Source organism: Magnolia sinica, chromosome 5, assembly GCF_029962835.1.
Source record: "Magnolia sinica isolate HGM2019 chromosome 5, MsV1, whole genome shotgun sequence".
NCBI classification, from domain to species: Eukaryota; Viridiplantae; Streptophyta; class Magnoliopsida; order Magnoliales; family Magnoliaceae; genus Magnolia; species Magnolia sinica.
The window spans coordinates 113,248,852-113,260,097 of record NC_080577.1 but is presented as its reverse complement, the minus strand read 5'-3'; positions in this window follow the sequence as shown (position 1 = coordinate 113,260,097).

Below are 11,246 nucleotides of genomic sequence, written 5' to 3'. Positions count from 1 at the left end.
CGCCTTGAGGTTAAACCCGCGGATTTGGGCGAGTGCGGGAGGGCAACAGTAGTTGGACTACATAGGTTGCTTACACCCGATGTCGCACCGCCATGTATTCGCCTGGACTCGTGCGGTTTAGCCTACCGTTGACCAACCATGATTGTTAACTCTGTTTGCTCACATCTGTATGGAACCTGTGACACCCTACAACCGAGGTAGCCCATCAATAATCCACCTAGAAATGGTCCACAGCCTCGTGAGCCGGGCATGGTGGAATGGGACACTATGTTCGAGCTGTCGGCCTACGCTGGGGTGACGCGCCTCCCTGTAGTGACCGCGAGCGACCCCATGTTCAGCACCCCCATGTGCTTGAAGTCGGGGATGGGGGAAACCCAACGGGGTCAAGGACCGCGGGGTCTCGGCCTCACGCATTGGGGGGCCTTGGCCCCGCAACTGGTTCAGGGCATATGATATGTGAGGTGTGACAGATTCCCAAACCTGCTGGATGAATAGACTTAATTAATAACTCAGCTAACACGATCGCATCACATCGCACTAGGTAGGTTAGCGACTCGGCAGTCGAGGTCGCACTGAGGGAGTGTTGGCATTGGCGATCGTTAGACGTTGTCGCACAAGGGAGCGTTGTTGTGAAGGCATGCATCATATCATGCTGCATACATGCGCATTAATAAGACTACTTAGAAGTATGTGATTATATGTCTTTCATTAAGACTGAATTAAAATTAATGCTTACGATAACTTGAGATTAATAGCACCCACTAAGTTGATCACTCACTCCCACTCTGGGACGGTGTTTTAAAACACCAACTAGACCCTCTTATAGATGCAGGTGACCCGGGATTGGAGGAGCCTGGCGAGACGAGCTTGGACGAGGAGGACGAGCTATCGTACTTCCAGTTGATGGACGGTTCTCCGCCAGCTTGAGAGGCGGGATTGGATCGCTGAGTAGGGGTTCAGCTTTACTCTTTTTGGTCATATTATTCTTTTGTGATTTTGTTGGGTAGCATCTTATGCGACCCATGTATTCCTTTGGACATGTATATTTATATATTTGTATTCAGTCTCTTTCATTTCAGTGGACTTGTGTGGATGTACTTCATGTTCCAGGAGATTTCAATTCCATAAATGAGTCAAAATTGATTGCTCCAATAGTAATTAGCGAGGAGGCATAATAGATAAAAATTTTATTGATAGATAGATATATACTGTTGAGTGAAACCAATACAACCTATCTCTCTTCATTATAACAGCATGGCTACTATATATAAGAATGGTTAACAAAAAGTATTATAATAAATAAATTTAAAAAAAAAAATCAAACAAATTCATCTTAGGCAAGATTGTATGAGAGAACTATTAAAATTTTGTATAATAACTCTAAACTTTATAAGATCAGAGGAGAGTAAAAAGAGTCCATTAACCAAAGACTTGGCTAGGGAGAAAGTTTGGAGAACATCATGGAAGATGTGACTTGAGCTCATGAAAAAAAATGAATAACCAAAAATTGCATCCCAACCTAAGGAATGAAGATCCCAAGATTTATGTTTAATGGAAAAAATAAGTTTATGTATGATTTTTGGTTGACTGCATTACATGTGTAAGGAAAAATTATTTCTTCAAGTCCCTTTTTATTGTGTATATAATATAAATCATTATAGCAAATCAAGGTTAGATATATCCCTTAATGAGTTTATAGCCTTTAAGGTGGTTAATAGTTATTATAAAAATACCATTAATAAATTTACCTATGTGAGTGTACGTGTGACAATTTACTATAAGAATTATGTCAATCTTCCAAGGTGTTTATGAAACTGAGATTTATACATGGCCATAATGTGTAGCTTTGAACAGTGTGTAGATGCTTAAACTATTGTGCGTATCTAATCATATATGGTCCATATTAAAGAAATCTAATTCAAGACTTATTTCACTAATTTTTTTAAAGTCCAACCACGTGTCATTAGGTGAGGTTTAAGATAATTCTTCGTTGTCATTTATGCACGGTGATCATTCATCATGTTCAACTTTTATTATTTTGAAATAAGTGATGAATTATTCGAGTATTTCAAAAACCAAAAAATAAAAATAAAAAACTAAAAAAAAATAAAAAACTAAAAATAAAAAAAAATAATAAAAATAAATTAGCAAAATATATTTTCCACTTTTTTCTTGCTAAAGTTTAGTCCCCATATTGGATACGGAGAGGAGTTAGGATGTGTTTATAAGTTCTTCCTTAACTTTTTGAAAAATTGTTACATCATGTTTTAGCTCATTTGTATGATCGAGGCTAGTCCAAAAAAAAAAAAAACTTACATGAAACCAATTAACAAAAGAAATCAGCTCCATTAAACTTGAGTAGGTCACTTTCTTTGAGTTAAAATGGACTTGAGTTTGTTAAAAATTACACTATTTTTATCTTAATTAATCTTTTCAGCATTGTGTCGGTTTGGTGTGGCGGCCCACTTGCTCAAAGTCGTCACAACATGTGTGATGCGTCTCCAAAAGTCGAGCACACCTCAACCACATCAGATCATGGTTATACAAGGACTCATCCTCTTTCTCAATTTTCTCACTGTAATAAAGGCATGGACGCATACATTTGAATAAAATTTCATTTCTCTCTACATTAAAGGCATGGTCTTTTGCATTTGGAAGGACAACATAAAATCTTCTCTCAAAAAACCATCTTTCTCAGCATGCGAAAAAAAATGTGATGGTGATTTTAGTATCCAGTTTTATACAATGTCTGCACACTCTCAAAACTATATATTAGGTGGTATCCCGGAGATAGTGTGCTGAAAACCTACTATACTGGAAAAATTCTGTCAAGGAATGCAAACTATCTCAAAGAGTAATTAAATCCGCATCCATCCAACAAGAAAACAAGTTCTTTGTAGACTTGGATTACTCCAAAGAAACATATCGTTATATATGTTTCACTTATTTATCTAGTTTGAATATTTCTCATACAATTGTTTTTAACACATTCTCAATGAAAATAACTTTTAAAAATGTTTAACCCTATCTCTAACAATGCACAACCCCACCATCAAATCTCACCATGTCACCACCCCACTAGTGAGGGTGGTGAGGACCCCACTACCTAATCTGTGTCCTTTATAATCTGTCCTTCAATAGTCCAAAGGCTTAGTCTTCTATAATGTTTGTATGATATGCTATGTTATAACTCTTATGCATTGGGCCCAAAGTGATGTTTCCACATCCAACCTGTTTAAAAGTGTTGCGCGACAGATCATGAAATGGGGACACCTCAAAAATCATGTTGACCAACCCTCATGTGGGCCATTACATTAATTGGAGGTTTTTGGATGGTTGTCAATTTTTCTATGGTGTAGCTCATGATGTTACTTATGATGTAATCCAACTTTCTCATCAAATAACCAACCATGACAATGAAATTTCTCAAAAATCATACCTATTCAATTCATCAGGATGGCTTCCCCACAGAAACCAATGAACAATTAAGGTTCCAGCCTCAATATTGGACCTTACCTTATAGAGTTTATAATCCAGTTTGGACATGGATTGTTTGGGACCCATCATGATGGCATGACTCTATGAGTTCCACCATGATCCACGTTGTCTATCCATTTTTCCGGTTCACTTCAGGGATCTTGCCCTAAAATGAAGCAGATTCAAAGCTCAAGTGGACCACACCATAGGAAACAGCGGTGATAATGACTCCTACCATTAAAACCTTCATAGGGCTAGCCTGATGTTTATTTGCCATTCAACCTATTAATAAAGTCTGGACGAAGGAAAAACTCAAATATCAGCTTGATCCAAAACTTCTATATCCTAGGAGAACTTTTCATATGTAGGCCTTCAAGCTCCACTTTCCTGTGGTGTGGCCCACTTGAGCTTTTGATCTGTTTTATTTATGTGCTCATGCCCTAAAATTAGCTGAGCTAGCAAAACCTACGGACAACATGGATCGATAAAACAGAAACATCGCAATGGACCCCACAGAGTCATGCCACTGGTATCTCCCTGCTGACCCAGTCACCACGCAATCCGCTAACAGATGAAAAAGAAAGGGGGAAACGGATTGGCTACTCCCCCTGCCACCAGCTCCGTGGCCGGTGGTCGGTGCTCTGTGGGCCCCACCATGATGTATGTGTTTCATCCATTTTTACATATCATTTTATGGCTTGATCCCAAAAACGAGAGGGATATAAATCTCAGTTGGACCACACCACATGAAAACAATAGTGATTGGATATCCACCATTAAAATCCTCCTAAGCCCACTATACTGTTTATTTGACATCCAATCTGTTGATTAGATCATACAGGCCCAAATGAAGAGAAAAAGCAAAGATCAGCTTGATCCAAAACTTTTATGGCCCCTAAAATGTTATTAATGGTAGACCCTCATTCAACACTGTTTCCTGTAATGTGGTCCACTTGAGATTTGGATATACCTCATTTTTGTACTCATATTGTAAAATGATCTATAAAAATAGATGAACGGCATGGATGAAACACATACTTCATAGTGGGGCCCACAGAGCACCAACAATCAGCAAGAAAGGGCATGGATTGCGGACGCCCATTTCCTGCGCAAGGATGCTAGATGGGCCCACCACCATATTTGTGGAAAATATACTCCGTTCATCCGTTTTGTGAGCTCATTTTAGGATAAGACACAAGAAAAATGAGTGGATCCAAGACTCAAGTGGGCCACACGAGAGGAGACAGTGGGGATTCAGTGAGAACCGTTGAAACATTCTTATGACCATAAAAGCTTTTTTTCGGGCTAAATTTTTTGTATTTTCACTTCATACCTATTGTAATGACCTTATAAACGGTTTAGATGGCATATAAAAATCAAGGTGGAGCCCAGGAAGGTTTTAACGGTAGTTATTTCTTTCCCCAATTTTCCCTCTCGTGTGGCCCACTTTAATTTTGGATCTACCTCATTTTTGGTCACTTGTCCTAAAATGAACTCGCCAAACGGATGAACGGAGTGTATTTCCCACAAACATGGTGTTGGGCCCCACCCAGCATCCTTACGCAGGAACTTCCTGCGAAAGGCACTGACGCCGTTAGTAGCCGGTAGCTACTGGATGGTTATCTGTGGGCCCTACCATGATGTGCGTGTTTTATCCACGTTGTCCGTCCAATTTTCCATATCATTTCAGCGCATGATCCCAAAAATGAGGCAGATCCAAATCTCATGTAGACCACACCACAAAAAACAGTAGTGATTGAACGCCCACCATTAAAACCTTTTTAGGGCCATAAAAGTTTTGGATGAAACTAATATTTGTATTTGCCCTTCATCCAGGTCTGTGTGACCTAATCAATAGGTTGGATTTCAAATAAATATTACAGTGGGTCCTATTTAGTTTTGACGGTGAGGTGAGCGTTCAATCACTACTATTTCTTGAATTGTGGTCTACTTGAGATTTGGATCAGTTTTATTTTTATACTCATACCTTAAAATGATATCAAAAAATAAATGGACAGTAAGGATAAAACACAGATATCATGGTGGGGCCCACAGAGCACTGTCCAGCCGCCACCTTGTTACTGGCAGCGTCAGTAGGCAATCCGTGTCCAACAAGACAGGACCGAAAATGGCCCTGACACCTTTTGATCCATCTATGGCCGGAGTCATGGTTTTGGAAACTTCGGGTGCCGACTGTAATATGAGTTATTTGATACTCTGACTGCCTATGAAACTTGATACACAGGCGCTCATAAAATGTACATATGTCAGAGCTTAATTACTCAAATTAAACCAAGTAAATTTCTGGAACTCTCTGTCGATGATGAGTCAAAAGTCCTAAAATGAGATTCATTGAACAACACTAGCCTCTTCATGGACACTTGTTTGTTGAAATAGGACCGTTGGATGGATGATAATTTCCCAACAGTCTGATTGTCAAATAAGGGTGATTTTTGGGTCATGATACATTAAATAAGCGAGCCTGAGTATCATACTACCCACTCTGTCAGAGTATCAATGCTTTTATTAAATAATTTCGAGGCCTGAACCGGGCCATGGGGTGCCACCCACACCAAAACGGTGGTATGGCCGTTGTCTCCAAGCGTCGAACCTCTTTCCCCTTTTCACTTGCTTTCGGGTGGAAAGTTGATGGTGGGCCCTCTCTTGCTGGGCCACTGCCGACACCCGTTTCGGCCTCATGCCAATCAAGTGGTGAGACAATGGATGATCGACAACGATAGGCCAATAATCGTTGGACGGTTACAGTTGCTGGGCCTGTCTTATCAGGCCATTTGTTAATTGGCCCTATTAGCTGGGCCCAGGCCTTGGAATCAGGCCCAAGCTGCTATAGAAAGTATGGGCCCAGTTGTTAGTTGTGTATGAAATCAATGATCATGTATGGGCCAACTTCGAGCCCAGATCATGGATGGATGGTTTTAGAGGCCCGATGGGCCGCGACAAAGTTACCTTTGCATTTCTAGTGCAAATGGGAAGTGTAAAATTGGGAGTCGTTTGGCTGCACCCACTTTGCAATTTGTTCCGTTGGATTTTAGTGTGGCCATGCCGAGTGATAGCAAGAGTGGCTTATTATATATTAGAGATCGCGTTTGCTATCACATAGGGAATGATGATACTCCGTAACAATTCAATTATCGACTACATTGCTAAAATCACACGTAGTCTTGTTAGAAGGTCACAATATCAAAATTTGTGGCTGACCTCAGTCTAGTTCTTAATTCGACAAAGGACCGTCACCTTAAAAAATCCAGCCCCTAAAGGCTATTAGACTACCATCCTATATTAAAGAATGATAATATAGCCCCTAAGTAATCACGATATGTATACTGGAGGACCTACCAACAAAGTAATCCAAACTATTCAAACACTGGTTACCTAAATGAAATGTTGGAGAACTGCAAAAGCACACAGAGATGAATTAAGCAAGGTACTCACAATTGCACAAGCAAGTCTAAACAGGAACAATATGAATTTTACATGAAAAAACCTTTGTAGGGAAAAACCACATACAAAGCGATGAGTAATACACTATCAAAACAGAAATATAATACATAGAGTGTTACCGATTCAAGCAAGTCTCGAATCCATTTCAAGAGCCTTAGCAATGCCCTTGAAACTCTTAGGAATGAATTAAAAAGCCCTTGAACTCCCCATCTATGTCCAAATTCCGATTACACTCAATATATATACTGTTACATTCGAAATAGGAAATAAATCTCACACTTACGCAATTCTATGTGCACGCTTGATGGACCTTCGATGGCATAAACAACCCATCGAAGACCTCGATGACATCGAAATCATTCGATGACATCGAGTAGCAATAGAAAAATGTTCCAGCAATTAACATGAATTTTTTGAATTTTTTCAATTGCATCGAGCACATATCGATGACATTGATGTCTGCTGAATGGAATCAAGTGATTTGTCGATGGTACTGGTGGATCTGTTATTAATATATTTAAGACATCAGCAACATGGACTATTGAAATTGAATTGCAATAATGAATCCCTTCCTCTGGTACAAAGAAAGGTAATAGCATTTTAGCTAGCCCATCTACTTGTCATGCCACCAAATGTGCTAGCATGGTTGACGGATTGGAGATCCAAGCCATCCATCAAGTGGGTCGACTGTGTAGACACGTTGGACCAAAAATCATGCGGCTTGGAAAGACTCAGGCCGTTTTTCTTATCCTTCCATTTGTTTCTTGACATGTTGTCCATCTTATGTGTGAAGTGCCTGAATTTTTGGCCAGGGCACCTAAATATGGTACCCACCATATGGATGGCTTGGATCTTCAAACCAATATTCCATGTCAACAGTTGCCACGTGGATAGCAAATCTCTAGCCATTTTTACTTCATTGAACTACTTATTGCAATTCAATCCAATGGTGCATCAAACACTTCATAAAAAGCTTCAAAGAGGTGTTATTTCATGTCTAAAACTATACTATTTAAACGCCAGAACCTGCATTTGTAAAAAGAGCTTTTTTCTACTATTTTTCTGCACCTCTTTGTAAATGTTATAAAAATGCATGGAACTATTCACATGTTTGTGTGGGGTCCACCATGTTGTATGTATGTTGTACAATCCATGCATCAAGTGAGTCCTATGATGATCAGATGATCCAAAAATCATATCTATACAAAGTTAGGTGGACCACACCGTATAAAACAATGTACATCCACCCAAAAAATTTCAAATTCACATGATGGCCCGCATGATGGTTGGATTAACCTTATATTTAGAACACAATCTTGCTGGGGTGACCATTATGTATGGTTGGCTTTGGTACATAACCTGCAGTTGAACCCCACAAATAGAGTTGTAGAATAAGCTTTTTCTTTTTTGCTCACAAATGCCTTAATCATTCATTAAAGAAAATATCTCTCAATCGTCATATCTATTATCCAATGACAAATAAAAAATAGAAATCTTGAAGATTTCTTGATTAATGTATCTACCAAATTGTTTTTTTAAAGGACTCTTTGGGGGGGGGCATTCATGGACAAGGTAGACAATGGTGGGAGTCTTCATGCTTACCTAATCCCTATTAAATTAATTCACGTGTCCAATTGATATTTTAAATTTTTAATGCATAAAATATATGTCCTATGCCTATGTCACATGCACATGGGCGTTATGACCCCATAACATCCAACCAGTGTTACTGTTATGTGACGGCGAAGGTGGGTTTTTTTTTCTTTTTACCCACACATACATCCAACATGAGCACTCGATCTTATGATCTCAGTGTTGAAATAGAGTCTGTTTATCAGCCATTAAGTCTGACTCACAGTAAAGGCAGTTGTAAAATGGAGAAACAGAAAAAATGCAAAAATGGAGAATGTATCACATTGGGTTTTCAAAACCCATTCTTACTGTTGAGAAATCATAATGGATCTTGTTTTTACTTCTGGTTATTCAAACAAGGTTAACGGCCTCATTCTCGACGCGGTTGTGTTTGGATGGAGGAAACTAAAATGTGGAAATGGAATACTGTGGACACAAAACTTTCTATGTTTCTTTAGAGTATGAATTATAAAGTCTAGAATGGGAAACCAAAACACGAAGATGGAATCGGCTTCGTTCTATAGACCTAGCAATTGATCAACTCTATCAAATTTTGGGATTTTCTTGGAAAAATCTCGGGAAAGAAAAATGTATGCCGGCTTGAAAGCATTTTATTCACTAATGGAGGAAAAATAGGATCCCACATACGTCGTTTTCATTTTCAAAGTATTTGATGTCACCTAACAAATTTCTTGTTTTTAATGTATACTCAATTGCTAATGGATCTTATTACTTTAAATACTGTTTGGACAGAGAGAATCTAAAATGGGAACATGAAAAATCCTTTATAAAATTCTTAGGTAATGGAAATCTTTAGAATTTCAATAGTAATTTTGTTACCTGGATTTAGCACAGTTTTAAAAAAAATAAAAAATAAAATTAAATAAAATAAAAATTGAAACATTAAAATGTCAATAGCCAAATAGCAGAGGTCTCTCATAACCTAAGAAAAAATTCCATATCTACAATCTTTATAGTTAAACCTCAGGAATGGAAATAGATTTCCGTGCCTGTTCTTTTTTCCTTAGAGGTAAAGTAGCTATCTATGATTTTATTTTATTTTTAATGAAAAGTTTTCATTTTTCCAAATGAGGTAGCAATTTCTTCATAATGGTTTAGTTTGTTAGCTAACAATGATAAAATCCTTAATGTTGCTATAAAAAATGGCATGTGTTACTTAACAATGCTAAAATCGATGATGTTGCTATAAATCATGATTCATGCCATTTAATTTTATTAGTACATGTGTAATCATGATCATACATAGATGTAATCTTATCCGTATGATATATGTGATATATCTCTTTCATCACGCATATTTGATCATTAAAAGTATTTTTCCTAAACTCCTTATATCATGGGCTTCACATTTAGATCATATGTGTGTGGCACACGCACACTGGACACATACACCTAAAACATCGACATAAAAAACCCTTAAAGAATTCTCCCCAAATGGAAAACTTTAACATTCTAATAATAATTTTGTTATTTGGATTTTCTATAGTTTTTTATTGAAATGTTAAAAGGTCAATGGTCAAATATGATAAAGGCTTCTCTCGTAATCTTAAAATTTTAAGTTTTATTTTATTTTTATTTTATTTTTTTTGAAAAAAAATGAAAAATTGATATATACCATCTTTTTAGTTAAACATCAAGAATGTAAATAGATCTCCATGCCAGTTCTTTTTTCCTTAAGGGTAAGGTTATAATCAATAATTTCTTTTTCAAAAGTTTTCATTATTTTCTTATGAGGTATCAATTTCATAGTGGTTTAGGTTATTTACCTATCAATACTAAAATCCATGATGTTGATATGAAAGATGGTATGTTCTACCTAACAATGCTAAAATCCATGACATTGCTATAAAAGATGGTATATGTAAAAAACTGCAGTGGGCATGAATACAGTTATGTGCAATGAAGGGTAAGAAAAGGAGGAGGAAACTAATGGCCGGTAATATATACATGTGCAAGAGGCATGAATATATAAGTGAGTTCCCAGAAGGAGGAATGATCACATACGTTTGAACATCTAGCAATGTAGGGCCCACTATGATATGTGAATGTTGTCCAACTCATCCATTAGATGTGCTCCCACTATGATATGTGAATGTTGTCCAACTCATCCATTAGATGTGCTCCCCTATAAGAGGATAATATCTCAAAACACAGCTTGATCCGTGATTCAAGTGGGCCACACAAAAGGGAACAATGGGGGATGTAGGGAAGGGTGTGAAAACCATCATAAAAACTTTCAAATGTTATTTGGAGTCATCCTTATTACGTATATATGCAATCTGGGCCATTCATTAGGAGAGCCCCACTGGAATGAAGGGACAAACCAAAACGCGTGCCATTGGAAAACAAAGGTGGGCCAAACCAGGTGAATGCATATAGGTTTTCGGCATGATTGAGAATTGCCTTCTGTGGTGTCCCACTTGAGTTTTGGATCAAGATTAATTATTATTTGGATGTATGGTGAGCATGAGGCGGCGCAACCTATTCATGGTTTTGACACCACCTATATATCACAGGTGGACCCAACACAGCTCCAACATATCTAGTTACTATACCTATGCATCACCCTCCCGACACTTCATAGGCTACTATCAAGTCCTAACATGAGCTTTGTGAACCCATCATCATCATCTAAGCTTTATCCTAGCTAACTA